Here is an 18867-nt window from a genome sequence, read left to right on the forward strand (position 1 = left end):
ATTTTAAAGTCATGGCATAGCCAGGGGTTGGCCAGCTAGGACGTTCATTTTGTTATTTTTTACCTTGCAAATTATCCTACTGTACAACAAAATTGTGGTTATTCCCAAGTAAGGGCACAATCCTATGCATGTTTAGACAGAAAAAAGTCCTAGCACTCCCAGCATTTTGCAGCCAGTCTAAACATGAATAGGACTGTGCCCTAAGTGTGCCCTAACTTGCTTCCTCTAATCAATAGTGTGCTATGACTGAAGTGAGTTTAAAATGCAATATGTACATGCTCAGAGTATTCCTTTTTTCATCTATCTATCTATCTCATCAGAGCTGGCAAACAGCATTTTTTTTGTTTTAACATCAGGAATGTAGAAGCAGTTGTAAAGCATGGAATGGGATGGGGGGATTACAGATGAAATAGTACAACATGGCCATCTGATGCATCCCACCCCACTCCGATAAGACCATTAAGGGTGCAATCCTACCAGATTGCTGCCTTTTGCTGCTGCCAAAAGGCTGGAGGAGCAAGAGAGGCGAATTACAGTGTTTTCCACTGGACAGGTCTCTGAGCCTATCTAGTAGGGTCTCAGGGCCAGGGGCTGGAAGGCCATTGGATGTGGCAGGCCCATGGCCCCTTCCATCCCTGTTCACCAGCGCACACCCTTCCCTCCCCTCCATTCCTCAAGGTTGGTGTCATGACCTCGGGTAAGATAGCTGCTATGTAGCTTTCTCGGGGGGGGGGGGTTTGAGGGGGGGGAAATCCATGCTCGGATCTCCTCTGCAGTGTTGTTAGTGCTCTGTCTCTGGCCATGGAGGGCCATAGGATTGCTCCGTAAATCTAGGGTCTAAAATTAACTAGCTGCAGCACTGCTTGCATTTACCTGTCGGTTTTTATGCCAGTTGAAATTATTGTCATGGCTAATTCTTACTCTGTCATTTTTAACTCTTTTGTTGTCTTTATTGTGGCTTTTACTATATGCTGCTTTCATTGTTTTACAGGAAAGCAGGATTTAAATATTAACCTGAACTCGTTCCACTGGGTGCAAAAACGTCAGTGGCAATTTTACCCCAAACAGAATAGGATCCTGGGGTAGTGGCCTGGGCTATTCAGTCTGGCTATTCCCTCCCGTTGGATGGTGCTTTTATTAGTCTGTAAGGGCAAGAGGAAAGAGAAGATTGTTTTGTTCTCCTCTTGCCTTCCTTTCATTAAATGTTCTCTTACATTCAGTTGGATCCCCACATAAACTCCAATTAACAGGATTTTTATTTCCATCGAGCCTTTCCCAACCTGTTTACTCCAGATGTGTTGGACTACAACTCCCATTGCTATGCTGGTCAAAAACATCTGCAGGGCTCCAGGTTGGGGCAGGCTGCTAAGCTACCTGTTTGTTGTTCAATGGACTAGTACTTCCACCAGTCCTTTCATACAGTCTTGAGGCTTGCAAAGTAGTCTATGCATCATTGAGACTGAGCAAACAGGCCACCAAGTCAAGTTCTGCTATGTTCCATGAGAAAGCTTCATCCGAAGGAAACTTGGCTGTTCTGCTTCAGGCTGCAGAGGTCATGTTCTCTGTACCTGAAGTCATAAAGCTAGTAGTGATGTCAGAACCGGCTGCTCTTTGGGCTGCATCTGGGATATTGTGGGCAAGGGCTTGCAAAGGGTGTGTCATACTGTGGGTTGACTTCTAAAAGAGTTCAGAAGCTTCACCTGGTGTAGGACGAGGTGGCCAGATTGCTAACTGGCAATCATGGTTAATGATTAACATATTACTCCAGTATTTAAAAGAACGTTGCTGGCTCCTGGACTCAATTCAAAGTGTTGGTTTTGACTTTTAAAGCCATAAGCAGCTGAGACCTGTGTATCTCAGGATCACTTTCTCCCACATGAACCTTTCCTCCAATTAAGATCTTCTTTGGAGGTGGTTCACCAGATGCTTCTGAGGTTAGACAGGGGGCTATTGAAGAGAGGGCCTCTTCTGTGGAGGTGGCCAAATTATGGAGCTCTCTTCCTGACATACTTACCTGGTGCCATGTTTGTTAACCTTGTAGGCACCTAATAGAAACGGTCATGTTCTTCTGTGCTTTTAGTAGTATTGGAGATCCTGTTAATAGTTTTCAGAGGCTATTTTATTTGCTGGCTCTCCTGTTTTTATAATGTGGGGTTATAAACCTATGGGATGGAGAAATCTGAGATCAAATTCATGCCTGGATTCAGCTTCAGTTGGATCATCAATGGCCAGAAAGTAGTTAAGCACTGAGGACCTATTTTGGATGAAAAAGTGTTTGTTATCAGCATAGTGGTGCCGTATCTTTGCATGATCTCATCCAGTGCCCCCCCGCACAGGGTAAAGAATGGGAGAAGGAGCAGTGTGGATCCCTGTACATTCCGTAGAGAGATGGTGGGTAAGTGGAATGGTCCAAGCGTCTGTTTTGCATGCAGAAGATTCCAGGTGTATCCAGTTAAAGGAACTCAGGCAGGAAGGCTGGAGATGTTGGTGAGCGGTTGGCTGTCAGAGTAGACAGCCCTTTGCTAGATGGACAAGTAGTTTGACTTGGTATAAAGCAGACATAGTGTCAGATTATGCCTGGGAACACCTGCGTTCAAATCCCCAGACTCACTTTACAGGGATTAACACTGTCCTTTCTCCAGTTCAAAACCCCAGATTCAACCCTCCGGAAAACCACTGGTGACCTTTAGCCAGTCACACACACTCGGCTTAATGTACCTCTCAGGATTGTTGAGAGGGTTCCATGTACATCATGTATATCACCTTGGCAGAGGAGTAGGGTACATGTAATAAAATATATTCATATGTTTGCTTTGTTGGGACTTTTCTGACAGGACCAAAAGGACCTCTCTTTCATGGCCAAATATATAAAACGTAGAAGGGGAAAAGGTTCCATTTTACAGGTGGTGGTTATTGTTGCTGATAGTTTTGCCAGTACAACTAATGCTGTGTGCCTCTTGTGCTGCGATGCTCAAGAGAACAGGGCTTTATTCTGCGATTTGGAATATGTGCAACATAGTGTGTGTTAACAATTATCACTAGAGGGCAATGTTGCATAGTGTTCTTTGCATGAAGTTTGAGTTTCTCTTACAGCACCAGAAAGTAAACCCAACTGCCAGGATTATTTCTGTTCAGGTCACACTGGGTGCCTCTTCACACATTACTTTTGTATGTGTACCTAAGTGTGAATGTGGTAGACACAATGCAAAAATGGGTCTCATACAGTTACCCTCACAGGGGAGCTAGGATCAGCCACCGTTTCCTGCTGGGTATATATTTAATGGCATACCTGGTTCAGCCCACTGTTTCAGTGGGGGGAAATCAAATAGCAAAAGGAAGCCTTCCTCAGGTGTCCGCAAGTTGTTTTGGGCTACAACTCCCAGCATTCCTGACCATTGGCCATGGCTGGGGCTTCTGGGAGTTGAAGTTCAAAACATCTGGGGGATACCAGGTTTGGGAACTACTAGCTTAAAGGGTGTATTACGCAATGCTTCAGTTATAGGGAGGCTAGGAGTGGGAGTGGGATTGCCCCCTACCTTTTGTGATGACTTCCTTAGCTAACATTTTAGAATCTTTAGGGGGGAGCTCAGTCAGGAAATGGGGATTGTGGATTTCATTATGGTCCCCCACTAGCTTTTGCCCCATAATTCAGGTTCCAGCTATAGTATAACCATGATCATGTTTTCACCATTAAATAATGAGCTGGCAAACAGGTTGCTGATGCCTGCAGGCATTCTATCCACATCAGATCCAGGTTTTGGAATGGACAGAATATAGCTCTCTATAGAGTATTCTTTCTCTCTCTCTGTCTAGTCTAACCTTATTAGTTCTTTTCTTTTTGAAACACACCTGCTCTTTTACCACCCCCCAGGCAAAAAAACACTGTTCTTTGCAGCCTCCAGAAGTCTCCCCTGCACCCCCCCCCTCACTTGGCCAGGCAAAATCACAATTGGCAAAATCACATAATGTTGCCCTCCCCTACATAAAACAACAAATGTAACAACAACTCCTGGCAAGTCTAAAAATCCTAGCACACCAGGCAAGAAAAATTCTAAGCCTGCAGATGTTCCTAGCTTTTTTAGTATTTCTCCTTTAAGGGAAGTTTTGTTTAATGTTCTCCAACATGGGGAAAAGTGGATTGTGCCACCTGCAGTCTGAAATGGCACAGCCCACTTTATCATTTCAGGACTGTACCACCTCCTTCTCACCTTATTCTCCTGCATGTGCTAGACCAGCCCTTACTAAGTGTGTTAAGAGTGGGGGTATAAAGAAGCGTTATTAATAAAAGGTTCAAGGGTAGGTAGTCATTGCATGGTTGATCACAGCAGCTAAGGATGTTCTGTGTGCAGCTGTTTTAAGGTGTATACTTTCATCTGTAACATGGGGTTACAACAACCACAAGTTCCAAACATGTGTATCATACAAGTGCACCCATCATGGGACTGAGATTGCCTACAGTTCTCTGTCAAATGTGTCAAACCTAGGTTTAATGCATGTAATATGTGAAAAATCCCGGAGGGAGCAATCCCGTGGATGCTACTCAGCAGCTAGACAGCCATAGGATACGTGGTTTTCCAGGAACTGATCTTCCCCCCATTCTGCACTGCCTCACAGACAGTGTGGAATGGCCCCGTGCTCCACACTTGGAAGAGGAGTGCGGAGCAGCCAAAACGAGGTGTTCCAGGGGGTGTTCTGGAGCAGGGAAGGCAGAAATGCCGGCACAGCACATCCTATGTGTCACCCGGCAGCCTCCTCCCCTGCTCCGCGTTCCTGTGGCTAGACAGCTGAAATCAGCTGTCTAGCCACAAATGTAGGGCAGCACGGATCCCCTCCATGCTTCTCCTGCCCTGCATTGGATAGGTGGTCGCCTCCGAGTTCGGAGCCGGCTGCCTATCTGGATAGGATTATGCCTTAAGAGAAGTTAAATAAGTGTTGTAATGTTAGTGTCGAAGCATACAAGTTTTGTCTGATTAATGAAGACTTCTGCGTAATGTGGACGCCTATATATTCTTATACCAAAATCTCTTTTACCGTACCTTACATCTCTGATTTTCCTTTCAGCCATTCAAAAGCTCCTGGATATTACATCGCAGAAATGAATCAAGAACACAGAAAGGACCTGTTAGGCTTTTACCTCTATTTTGTTTCTATGGCAATGCAGTTCAAGGAAACAGGATCTGCTGCTACTTAAAAAAAAAACCAACAAAAACTATTTATTTACTTTTGAATGAGATCCAGACTTATTCCAGCTGTGCATAAACGATTACGCTTTCTGTGAGCAGGAGAAACAGTGAGCCTATATTCCCATTCTGTGCTGAAACGGCAGGCTCACGTACCATGCTGGTCTGTGCTCTAATGCGTTTTCATTTTGATATAATACACCTCCTGGCCAACTGGAACACTCCAAGAGCAAAGCAAAAAAGAACTGTCCAACTGGGGCAAATTGCTGGAGTCAAATGAGCTACACATATTGCGCATTTTGGTTTATAGTCTGCCTTTAGTTGTGAAGTGCGGCAGAGGTCCAGCCCCCCAGACTGGGGATAGGGGAGAAAGTCATTCAGTTCACATTTTAATGCAAACTTACCTGCCTTCACAGTTTTCAACCAATACATGATCCAGAACTCTGCTACCCTTCGAAATTTACACTTTTCCGAATTTTGCAATGGAATTCTCCAATAAACAAAATGCATATATTCAGGGAAAGTGCATGCAAAAATGTGTATATTAGTGAAAATAGCATTCAAAAGTGCATTCTATTAAGAAATTTCTTGTAAAAAGTGGGTATAGTAGGCAAAATTGCACACAAAAAAGGGGTAATTGGGAAAAATGCACACAAAAATGAGTACAAATTTTCATGCAAATCTACAATTAAAAATGCTCAAAGTTCAGGATGAACTAAGACTGGAAAAATGAGAACCTGAAAGAAACTGAAAGTGACAAGATTCATCCATCCTTAATCCAGACATACCGAGAATTGGATCCTAGTGAAGTGGTCAACCCATGTTTGGACTGTACCTCTTCAGATTGCAGGGTGGGATGCTTGTTCATATGTACAAACAAATGAATAAAACCTTGCAGTACTGATGGATGACTCTGTCAATTTTACTTTTCCCCACATTTGAATTTTTTTACCTTCAACTTCTTTTCATCCCATTTATGAAGAAATCTGTGAATTTTTGTAAGTTCTTATAAGAAAACCGAACTGTACAAAATTCTTACCCATCCCTATCCTGTACCTAGAAAGCTAGCCTGTCAGAGAGAAAGGGTTCTAGCTCATTCTTTCCCCTCAGATGCTAGCATTTTTGTGGGGTGGAGTGGGGGATAATACTTACGGAAATGGCAGAATTTTATTGTTTTAAACTGTTTTTATTGTATGTTGTACATCGCCCAGAGTGGCTGGGTGACCAGCCAGATGGGCGATTAATAAATTTAATAATAAATAAAATAAATAAATAGATCCCAGACATGGGTTTACCTTCTGCCATGCTAGAAATGAGGCAGGAGTTCTGTGATTAAAATTTACATAGTGTGTGTGTTTTTAATTAACAGCAGTCATGGGAAGGTGGGATCTGGACCACAACGCTGTGGGAGGCTGGTTGAACCTTTTTCCTCATGCTGTTTTTCTGATTAAAGTTACATGCACCTCAAACTGCTATATGCTCTGAGGGGAAAAACAGGTTCCTGGAAAGTTTCCCCTTCAAGGCAAATAGCGGTGTGAGTGTCGGGGGGGGGGGGCGATTTAAATGGGACGTTGGGAGAGGGAGAAAAGGTTATCTGCCCAGAGAGCTTCGGCTATTGGGCAGTATAGAAATAAATAAATATCCCCCCCCCCCAGTACTATGGTCCCAATCTGATCTCACATCCCTCCCCACTGGTGGCTGCTGGTAATTTAAAAAACAACAACCACGGGAGATCCTTTTTAATCATGGATCTCATGCACCATGTCTGGGTGCACCTTGAGATGGAAAATACTTGCAAAATTAAGCATGTATATGAGGGGTGGGCAACTTTGGGAGTGTGGAGTCAATTTTTGTCTCCTGGACATACCCCCCACCCCCATGGGCTGCATTCCCATGGAATCCACATACCCCCATGGGCTGCAAAAAAAAATTTTTTTTTTTTTACATGGTGTCCAAAGTGGCTGTGGAGTGCCAAAGAGGGTCAAAATTAGCTTATTTTAACCTTTTTGGCATTCAGTGGCTACTATGGATGCCATTCTCCATTAAAAAAAAAAAAGAATTTGGGGGACAACAGGGATTGCAGTGAGCGGCCATGGGGCCACATGTGGCCTGTGGGTGATGTGTTGCCCACCCATGATGCATATGTAGTTTCCGCTCCTCTTCCCCCCTCCTTAAAGCATCCCATTCAGGCTACAATCTCCAACAGGAGACCAGCACTTTGGGGTGAGGGGGCACCACAGAAGGGACACCTTTATGCATTCTCCACTGTTTTTCCATTGCTCTGGGAACAAGAGACAGTTTTTCAGCAGGTGCTGCTCCAAGAACAAGATCATTTGGAACCCCCAAAATCTGGGGAGATATTTGGACATGGAGAATTTCAAAAGCATCTCTACCTATTACACATGGCCAAAGATGCTTCTTTTCCTGACGTAATCTGTTTTCATTGGCTCTGCAACAGTTTGTCATGCACTTGCATCTAAGGGGGGGGGTGTCTCCTGTGAGTAAACTCAAATCTTAAGTTTGTTCCATAGAATGTTTAATCTCAAACTACATCCAGTTGTCCTTAATTATAGAGAACTGCACCTCAAACACGCTGCATTTGGAAGATCATACATTGGCTTAATATGCCAAGACATGCGGAACATTTTTTCCTGCATACTCTACCAGTGCTCTGCCCATTCCCTCCTCCAAAGCAGCTAATGGTAAAATACTAAAGTAAAATAGTGAGGCAGGACATCTTCAATTAACCATTGTTTCCCTTTATGTCTGAACCAGGGAACTATGATTATCAGGTTTGGAACATGCTAGGATCTTAAACCACAGCTTGAAGTTGATTTAAGATCCTGGCTTATTCTGAGCCTGTAATCATAGTTTTCCAATTTGGACATGTTGACCTGGTTCACATGACACAACAGGCCACCACAGGTTAATTTACCTGTGGTGGCTGTTGCATTGTGCCAGGCACCCGTGGGCAGCATTTTTGCAAACCCAGGTGGCACGGTTGTTTGAGGGCTACACAACCCTCAAATAATCCATAGCTTGTTTTAGGGTTATTTGAAGGTTGTCTAACCCTGAAACAATCGCTGCTCCTGAGTTTGCATGACACAGCCTGCGGCAAGCTGGGCACCCGCAGTCGGCATGCAGAAATGGTGCCTGCAGGCATCCAGCACAATGTGACAGCCCCCATGGGTAAATTAACCCACAGAAGGCTGTCATGCCGTGCGAACTAGCCCAATGGGAAACTACGGTTAGCTGAAGACCTCCAGGGTTAATTGTGAAACACTGAGGAGGGGAGGAGCGGCGTACATAGGCCACAAGGCTTGTTCATCTCAGGTTGTTAAGCCAAGATACGATTGTTCAAATGTAGGCATTTGGTGACATTTGCTATCTGGATAGGAAGTTACGGAGGAGATGGAAGGGAGGCTAGGGAACTCTTATCCATATGTAGAACATTTTTAAAAAGTCATTCTACACCCACCCACCCCGCAAAATATGGATAGTCATTTTCCAGAGACAGGTAATGAGAAAACAGAGACTATCTCTGATAAATTGGGAGAGCTGGAACGTATGACACCATAACATAACCAATCAAGTGTGAACACGATCTACCCTAAGATGAAGGGCAAGAAGAAAAGTGAATTAGCTAGAGATACGTTTTAGCTTCTTGTTGCTTGTCTGGTGTTCTGTTGAAAAACGTTATGACTGAGCTTATTCTGGAATAGCCGGCCGAGCCGCATTTTGGTTTGCTGCATAGCCCCATGCACTACTGTTACCCTCTCCTCCCTTCTCTGATCAGTGAGAAGTTGACCAGGGGCACAGCACTTATTTGGGTTTGGTTTTCTTTGGAAGGAGGTCACTGGAGGCTGATGGTGTTTTGTAATACTTGAGTTTATTTCAAATACACAGCATGAGCATAGGTGGAGTCACAATTCAAACACTCCAGAAGACAGAGGCCAGTGCTCCTACATCAGATCTCCAGGGGAAAGCACACCTGATGCTCTTAGCTTACAAAGCCCCCCAAAACATGTCTCTTTCCCAAACTACAGCCTATCCTTTCAAAGACAGTGTCAGGGTGGACACTGAGCCCATAGAATCCCAGAGTAGTTCTGATTCTGAGGAAGAGCTGTCGCTCCTGGGAGAGGAGCGCGCTCTTCTTTCCCAGGACCAACAGCTGACGGAGATTCCTCCCACCAGCATTCCTAGTTTAGTTAGCAGTCCAGGGAGTGATCAAGGACAGATAGCAGACTTGGTGGATGCGCGATGCAGACGCAGAGAGCGGCGCCAGATGGAGGGCGCGGAAAGGAGGCGAAGTGCCAGGTTGGCGCGCAAACAACGGCTGAGCCCAGAGGCTCCAAGGGAAAAGGGGAGGGACTCTCCCTAGTCCTTAAGTTCAGGGGTCCGCCAGTAATTCCCTTTCAAACGGGGACCAACTGTTCCAACTTAGGGCATAGGTACTGTGCTGCTCAGATCTAGTTGCAATCGGTATAGTTGTTAAGTTGGAAAAGAAGAATAAAGCTTTGAAAGGAATTCCTTTGTCTGTGTCTGGACTTGGCTACTGGTTTAGACAGAGAGAGACCTCCAAGGAGCCCTTGACAGACAGCTAGATTGCATCATCCTTAGGCGGGCTGGAGGGGAGGTCTGGTTTTCCCCATTCAGAAAACTTAAGGAAGATCCCCCCTTCATGGATCACTGCCTTGTTGTGGCGAAGGGGCTTGCGTAACTCAGTGAAGCCATAAGCTATGCCGTGTAGGGCCACCCAAGACGGACAGGTCATGGTGGAGAGTTCTGACAAAATGTGGTCCACTGGAGAAGGAAATGGCAACCCACTCCAGTATTCTTGCCAAGAAAACCCCATGGAACCTATCACAAGGCTAAAAGAGATGACGCCGGAAGGTGAGCCCCTCAGGTCGGAAGATGTCCAATATACTACTGGGGAAGAGCAGAGGGTATTTCCAAGTAGCGCCAGAAAGAGTGAAGCGGCTGGGCCAAAGCCGAAAGGACACTCAGCTGTGGATGTGTCTGGTGGTGAAAAGAAAATCCGATGCTGTAAAGAACAATATTGTTTAGGAACCTGGAATGTAAGATCAATGAATCAAGGTAAGCTGGAGGTGGTCAAACATGAGATGGCAAGATTGAACATCGACATCTTGGGAATCAGCGAACTAAAACAGACAGGCATGGGAGAATTTAATTCAGGTGACCATTATATCTACTACTGTGGGCAAGAATCCCTTAGAAGAAATGGAGTAGCACTCGTAGTCAACAAAAGATCCAAGTATTGAGAGTAATCACCTGATAATTAACTCCTATGGTGACACGTTACCTGAATATCTCAGGTTATTAGCATTCCTTTGCCAGGTCCAAGACTCTGGTCAGGTATTGCCTTAAGACAGAGGTGGGCAACTTGCGGTCGTCCAGGTTTTTGGCCTACAGCTCCCACGATTCCTCACCATTGGCTGTGCTGCCTAGGGCTGATGGGATTTGCAGGCCAAAACATCTGCGGGGCCACAAGTTGACCACCTCCGCTTTAAGACGATCCACAGTGGTAGTTGTATGCACAGAAATGTGATAGCAAAACCCATGACACTATCAATACAACCCCAAGGTTCTGTTCTGTCTGAGAAATAAACATAGGGAATGGGTGGCAGCTGCACCCTCCCATCATGGGATGATTTGAGAGACTCAAGGGCCTAGTTCTCACTGAGGTGGCAAACCTCTGTCTGGGCAAACTTCTGTCCATTCATATTTATTGAACTGAATATCTGCTATGACAAGAACAGACCAAAGCCAAGATGGGTGCTAAAGCAAACAAATTCAGGATCCAGCCCTACACATTTTGGTGCCCAGTAATAAAAATGGTGCTCCCCCACCCCCATGGAATAATTAACATGCATGGAGCATAACCCATGGGGACATTCTCCTGTGCATGGTGCTCTTATGCAACTCTTGAGATTTGCGCTAGAACAGCCTTCAGGTTGGGAAAGGCCACACTGGAGGTTCCCCATATAGCATGCCCCATGGGTGAGAGTTCTCTGTCTCCCAAGCCACCAACCCAAACATTGCCCCAAATCTGCCCCTGGAGGTGGGACACCTCACCTCCCATCTCTGCAGGGGCCATAGTTGTTGCTGTCTTTGTCATCCTCATATTTATATATCATCTTGCAGAGCTATTCAGCCCTCTCAAGGCTATTCATACAATAAAAAAATCATAAAACAAATGGAAAATCAGATAAAATTCATAAGCAGTATAAAATTCAGTATAAGAACAAACAACTTGCTGTTAAAATAACAGCAAGAGTAACGGTTACAATATAAAGCACAGGCCAACCTCAGATTAATCAGTCAAAAGCAGCTGTAAACAATTAGGTCTTCAGACTAGGGATGTAGGTATTTTGTTAAACCCGCTCCCTCTGTGTTTCACAGATTGTCAGGTGTCTTTCATTCTGTTGTCTGCTTATTGATGGAACTGGATTTTTGTATGGGAATTTTGTTCTTGTTTGCTAGTGCACAGTTGCACAGGTTCACACTTGTGCTAATGCACATTTGCACTAATGCACATTTGTGCAAGTGCACACCCGCACATTTGCACCCCCCCCCCAAGTAAAAAACCAATCTGCAAGTCCATGGAATCTATACAACTAGGAACAAGCCAATCCGCTGCGGAATTCACAGGTCAGATTCATAGAAATCTAAACTCATTTGAATCCGTTGAGGATCTAACACCAAAAAAAGATGTCCTCTTCATCATAGGGGATTGGAATGCTAAAGTAGGAAGTCAAGAAATCACCGGGATAACAGGCAGGCATGGCCTTGGTGTACAAAATGAAGCAGGACAAAAGCTAATAGAGTTTTGCCAAGAGAACACGCTGATCATAGCAAACACTCTTTTCCAACAGCACAAGAGACAACTCTACACATGGACATCACCAGATGGTCAATATCGAAATCAGATTGATTATGTACTTTGCAGCCAAAGATGGAGAAGCTCCATACAGTCAGTAAAAACAAAACCTGGAGCTGACCGTGGCTCAGATCATGAGCTGCTTCTTGCAAAATTTCGGCTTAAATTGAAGAACGTAGGGAAAACCACTAAACCATTCAGATATGACCTAAATCATATCCCTTATGAATATACAGTGGAGGTGAGGAATAGATTTCAGGGATTAGACCTGATAGACAGCGTCCCTGAGGAACTATGGACGGAGGTCCGTAACATTGTTCAGGAGGCAGCAACTCAATCCATCCCAAAGAAAAAGAAATGCAAGAAAGCCAAGTGGCTGTCTGATGAGGCTTTACAAGTAGCTGAGGAAAGAAGGGAAGCGAAAAGCAAGGGAGAAAGGGGAAGATATATCCAACTGAATGCAGAGTTCCAGAGAATAGCAAGGAGAGACAAGAAGGCCTTCTTAAATGAACAATGCAAAGAAATCGAGGAAAACAACAGAATGGGAAAGACTAGAGATCTCTTCAAGAAAATTCGAGATCTCAAGGGAACGTTTTGTGCAAAGACGGGCATGATAAAGGACAAAGAAGGCAGGGACCTCACAGAAGCAGATGAGATTAAGACGAGGTGGCAAGAATACACAGAAGAACTATACAGGAAAGATCTGAATGTCCCTGATAGCCATGATAGTGCGGTCACTGAACTTGAGCCGCACATCCTCGAGAGTGAAGTCAAGTGGGCCTTAGGAAGCATTAGTAACAACAAAGCTAGCGGAGATGACAGTATTCCAGCTGAGCTATTTAAAATCCTAAAAGAGGATGCTGTTAAAGTGCTGCATTCAATATGCCAACACATTTGGAACACTCATCAATGGCCGCAAGACTGGAAAAGGTCAGTTTACATTCCAATTCCAAAGAAGGGCAATGCCAAAGAGTGTTCAAACTACCGCACAATTGTGCTCATTTCACATGCCAGCAAGGTGATTCTCAAAATCCTACAAGCTAGGCTTCAGCAGTATGCGAACCGAGAACTACCGGAAGTACAAGCTGGGTTTCGAAGAGGCAGAGGAACTAGAGATCAAATCGCCAACATTCGCTGGATCATGGAGAAAGCAAGAGAATTCCAGAAAAATGTCTATTTCTGCTTCATTGACTACGCTAAAGCCTTTGATTGTGTGGATCACAACAAACTGTGGCAAATTCTTAAAGTGATGGGAGTACCAGACCACCTTACCTGTCTCCTGAGAAACCTGTACGAGGGTCAAGAAGCAACAGTAAGAACCAGACATGGAACAACCGAGTGGTTCAAAATTGGGAAAGGAGTACGACAAGGCTGCATATTGTCACCCTGCTTATTTAACTTATATGCAGAGTACATCATGAGAAATGCCGGGTTGGATGAATCAGAGGTCGGAATTAAGATTGCTGGGAGAATTATCAACAACCTCCGATATGCAGACGATACCACCCTAATGGCAGAAAGCGAAGAGGATCTAAAGAGCCTCTTGTTGAGGGTGAAAGAGGAGAGTGCAAAAGCTAGTTTGAAACTCAACATTAAGAAAACTAAGATCATGGCATCTGGCCCTATCACTTCCTGGCATATAGAAGGGGAAGCAATGGAAGCAGTGACAGATTTTACTTTCTTGGGCTCCAAGATCACCGCAGACGGTGACTGTAGCCATGAAATTAAAAGACACTTGCTCCTTGGGAGGAAAGCTATGGCAAACCTAGACAGCATAGTAAGAAGCAGAGACATCACCTTGCCAACAAAGGTCCGTCTAATCAAAGCTATAGTTTTCCCAGTAGTAATGTATGGCTGTGAGAGCTGGACTATAAGGAAGGCTGAGCACCGAAGAATTGATGCTTTCGAACTGTGGTGCTGGAGAACACTCTTACGAGTCCCCTGGACTGCAAGGAGGTCAAATCAGTCCATCCTAAAGGAAATCAACCCTGAGTGCTCATTGGAAGGACAGATACTGAAGCTGAAGCTCCAATATTTTGGCCACCTAATGCGAAGAGAAAACTCTCTGGAAAAGACCCTGATGCTGGGAAAGACTGAAGGCAAAAGGAGAAGGGGACGGCAGAGGATGAGATGGCTAGATAGCATCACCGATGCAATGAATATGAACTTGAGCACACTCCGGGAGAGAGCGCAGGACAGGAAGGCCTGGCGTGCTATGGTCCATGGGGTCACGAAGAGTCGGACACGACTGAACGACTGAACAACAACAAAGAGATCCATAATGCTTTCTGCTTTGGTTCATTATTAGTTGCATTTCCCTTGCAGGTGGGCTCCTTGGCTTGTAAGATGAGTCAAAGGTCGATATGGCCACCTCAGCACATTCCATGCTAATGAGCTCCAGTACCGTTTCTCTTATCAGAGCCTCAGATGTGCCTGGGAAGTGGAGCTCTGTTTGTCTTAAAGTCTGTGCTGTGCTGGGTGTCTGTGCTGGGAACGAAACACTGTTAGGCTATGCTGAGAAAGTTGCAGATGAACTCTAATGAACTCTTGCTGCTATCATGCTGCCTCACTGCTAACATGTATGGCATAAGACCCATTGTACCCCTTGGCTCTGTGTTCAGAGAAGCTGTCTGATCCAACCATTGGGTACGCCTGTGTGCTGTAAGTACTCAATAAAGTCTCCTTGTAAGCAAACCTGGATCTGGTTTATCACTTTCTTGGCACCTCCAAACCTTAGCAGCCCATGGCCAGGGCATAGAGGCTACCACTGAGAAGGCCCTGCCTCCTGTGCTCATCAGTCTGATGGGCCTTACTGATGGGCATCCACTTTCTTTTCATTTAATCTCCCAACACCAGAGGAGGTTGCACATGTGTGTGTGTTCTTGGTCCTGTAACTTACTGTTTATAGCTGGCCTGGTTTGGTCAGATATCTTGTTGTTTGCCAGACTCTTTAGTCGAACTGCAACATGTGCAGCATGCTGAAATGTCTCTACATGAAAGGATCTGCTAAACTTCCTTGAATGATCCAGCTGGGAAACTACCTAAGAGGACTGAATGCCAAAGGAGTCGACGCACAACAGAAGACCAGGATGCTCAGACAAATCTGCTCCCATTCTCCCATGTCATGCAAGCACACTCTGGTGGAGAACAGAAGCCAACGCAGCAACTCTGCCTGGAGAACTTGACAAGGTGAGGAAAATATTTCGATGCTGAGGAACATGTAGCCAAGTCCTCAGCAAGCCGCAGCTCCTTGCCCAGAGTGAGGATGTTGCTAATTTGGCATTGGGCTCAGAGACCACATCCCAAAGCACAATCTTTGGGGAAGTTGGCCGCAGTAAGTACAACTTCTGCTTACGTGGGCTCTGCGGAGCTCAACGGGAATGAAACTTGCAAAGATATAACTGAACAAACTTGTCTTTAGTAAGAATCATCTTCCCAGCCAAACAAGCTGACCCTTTTTTCTTTCCGCTCTGCCCCTGAGACTCCACCCCTAAGGGCCTAAACCATCCCATTCATAGGGGTTGCATAAGCTCCACTGATCAATAGGGGCTCCTAAGATCATGGTGACAGCAGCAATCATCACTGTAGCTTTAGAGGAAAGAGCGGGAGAGTCGTCCCTCGTGCAAGGCGCTTACCATCTAATGTTTGGCAGTGTGGCCGCGGCAGAGAGAGGGAGAGGAAAGGATACGGGGGAGTAAATACAGCGATCCTGACTCACATTTCATTTCTGTTAGTGATGAAGTGAAAGCCAAAGGCTTTGCTCAAAAATTGGCTAATGGAAGGATTCAAAGGAAGAGAGTGAGAGACTGGGCATTCTGGGAGGGCGTCACAGGGCTGGCTTATGGGGCATGTATTTTTTTCCCATTGTAAGCCTGCAGGCAGGAACTGACATGTTTTTACTGATCGTATGTAAGGTGCTCTGGGAGCCTCTTCAGCTGAACAGCGAGGTGAAACGCTAGCGCACACAATAAATGAACAGCTAATGCATCCAAGGTGCCAGTTTTGACCTACAAAGCCTTACATGGCTCAGGACCGCAATACCCGATGGCATGGCGCGCCTCTCCCGGCACGAGCCCACCTGCACGCTGCCCTCGTTGCCTGGGGCACCGCAGCAAAGGCCTCTTCTGAGGGGGTGCGGAGGGGGCAGCAAAGTTATGGCATGAACGCCCAGCGAGGCTTGCCTGGCGCCAACTTCGTGGCCTTTTTGGCACCAGGGTAAGACCTTCCTCCACCCCAGCGTTTGGAAGCATATGGGAAGTTTTCAATCAGGCCATGGGATGTTGTTTCGCTTTGTGTGTGTGTGTGATATGTGTTTGTGTGTGATATGTCTCTGTGTATGTGATGTGTGATGTGTGTGCGATATGTGTGTATGTGTGTGATATGTCTCTCTGTGTGTGATATGTCTGTGTGTGTGTGATATGTGTGTGTGTGTGATGTGTGCATGTGCATGTGTGTGATATGTCTGTGTGCGTGATATGTGTATGATGTCTGTGTGATGTGTGTGTGTATATGTGTTTGTGTGTGTGTGTATGTGTGTGATGTGTGTGTGTGTATGTGTGTGATATGTCTGTGTGTGTTTGATATGTGTTTGTATGTGTGTGATATGTGTTGGTGTGTGTGATATGTCTCTGTGCGTGATATGTGTGTGTGTGATGTGTGTGATGTGTCTCTGTGTGTGATATGTGTGTGTGTGATGTGTCTGTGTGTGTGATATTGTTTGGATATGTGTGCGTGTAGATGTGTCTGCTGTCTGTTTATATGTTTGTAGCTAAACTGTTTTTATATTATGCACGATACTGTATTTTAAAGGCTTTGAATCTTTGTAAACCACCCAGAGAGTATTGTCTATTGAGCATTATAGAAAAGGAAGAAATGAACTGCAATGAATGGAATGAAACAACAGTGAGATACAAAGCTGCCATCACTCCACGTTTCTTCCTCGCTCTTCCTCATGACATGTGGTTCAGGGGTAAGCAGTGTTTTTCTGTCAAGGACTGCATTGCCTGGTGTGGGTAATCTGCCAGGGGCCACATATTGGCAGTGGGAGGGCCAAAGCCAGCCATGGGCAGGGCCAGAGACAAAAGTAGATGTGTCACCCCTGTTCTCCTGCTCTTCCCGCCGCCTCCTTTTCTCTCATTCCCTCTTTATGCATGTCAGTGGGCGGCCAGGGAAGGGACAGATGGCTCTTGCCATAGGTCTGACCCAACTGCATGCAGAGGACTTTTGAAATTAGGCCAAGGGCCTCGGGCTGCCCACCCCCCGATCTAGCTGAATGTGATGCATCACATGGCATGACATCATCAGGCTGTGCGCTGCCCTACCCCATGGCTGACAACCAGGATGTAAGGTATGGGCAGAGCAAAGCACAACACAAGGGTGCCACATCTCACACATTCGATTAGATCAGAGGTGCAGAATCTCAGGCTCAGGATTTAAATCTGACCCGCGTGGGGTCCAAATCTGGCCTTCCAGGGTTCCCTAGAAAGCCACACCCCCTTCCTCTAGCACCACCCACTTTCCACAGGCCACTGATCATTGGGTGGTTTCCCAGCTTTTGTGCCATTGTTTCCCCCCATTCTAAAAGATTGAAATGCCTCTCCTAAGGTTTACTTATTGGCCCAGCACTGGAATGTGGCCTCGAGAATTCCTCTGAAACAGAATTCAGCCCTTGAATTAGATGCTACCAGGACATTGCTGGAAGAAGCACTGAGCAGCAAGAGGCACAGTCTCTCCCGGGATGGCATCCGTAGTATGGCCCTATGAGAAGAGAAGATTGCTAAGCATCCGAGAGTGGCATAGTCTGGAGGAACCATGCTCCGATTTCAACAAGGCTCGCATAGGAAAACATCCCGGTGGAATGTGTCCCACAAAACTGCAAGCTTAAATCATCACCCAATGGCAAGGACAGCTTTGCAAAACAGCTGTATTTAAGCTTTACCATTCTAAACATCCCAGTGGCTCACAAAAGACACCATGGCAAAGAAAATACGAGACCTTCTGCATCTCCTGCCACATATTATCATTTTATTTTCCTGTGAGTGGAAAACATGCCATATTTGCATTTTTGAGCCTGAATAGTTCTAATTTCCCATTTTTTAATTGCAGAAGCTCAAGAGGAACATTTACTTTGTTTTCACTGAGCAGTTATACAATTATTCCTTTTCAGATACTATGTGAACCATGAACCCTAATAAGCTAGGCTTTGTTAATGCAATTTGGCAGAGGTATTTACATGAAAACAGAAATCTAATGAATTTTTCAGACGAGTACATTGGTAACATAAAGTAATTACTTTTGTGGGGGTGGTGAAGAGACCCAAAATTTATTAAACTTCTTCTCAATTAGTAAAGTGACTTCCTAAATAAGCTGGAAAAGGAAAGAGAACTGTTTTGTTCTAAACATGTTGCTTTTTTTTTTTTTACACCCCCGCCCCCCCCCCCCCAGCAGCAAATTTGGTTAGAGAGCAAGGTTGGTCCAAGAAGTTTTGCTGCCAACAAATTTTGCCCACTCGCCTGCCACAATTAAGGTGCATAGCATCCAAGGCCAGTGAAGTTCTTTTGGCTCCTGAGGCAGAAAAGCCTCTCCCCCTCCATGCCATCAAAAATACAACAATAATGAATTAAATATCTAGCAATTTGCTGTGCTTTCATGACACCCCAGATTGGCTGCCTTGGGCGGCCGCCTTACTTTGCCTAACAGTAGGGCCTGAAAGGAGGCTCGCTGTGGTGTTTCAAGGCCTGGTGTGGAATCCTTTGGAAGGATTCTCATGGAACTGGGAGCAGGGTT

The sequence above is a fragment of the Heloderma suspectum genome, chromosome 1 (genome assembly GCF_057233095.1).
Source record: "Heloderma suspectum isolate Gila_16-S chromosome 1, 16-S_ref, whole genome shotgun sequence".
Taxonomy (NCBI): Eukaryota; Metazoa; Chordata; class Lepidosauria; order Squamata; family Helodermatidae; genus Heloderma; species Heloderma suspectum.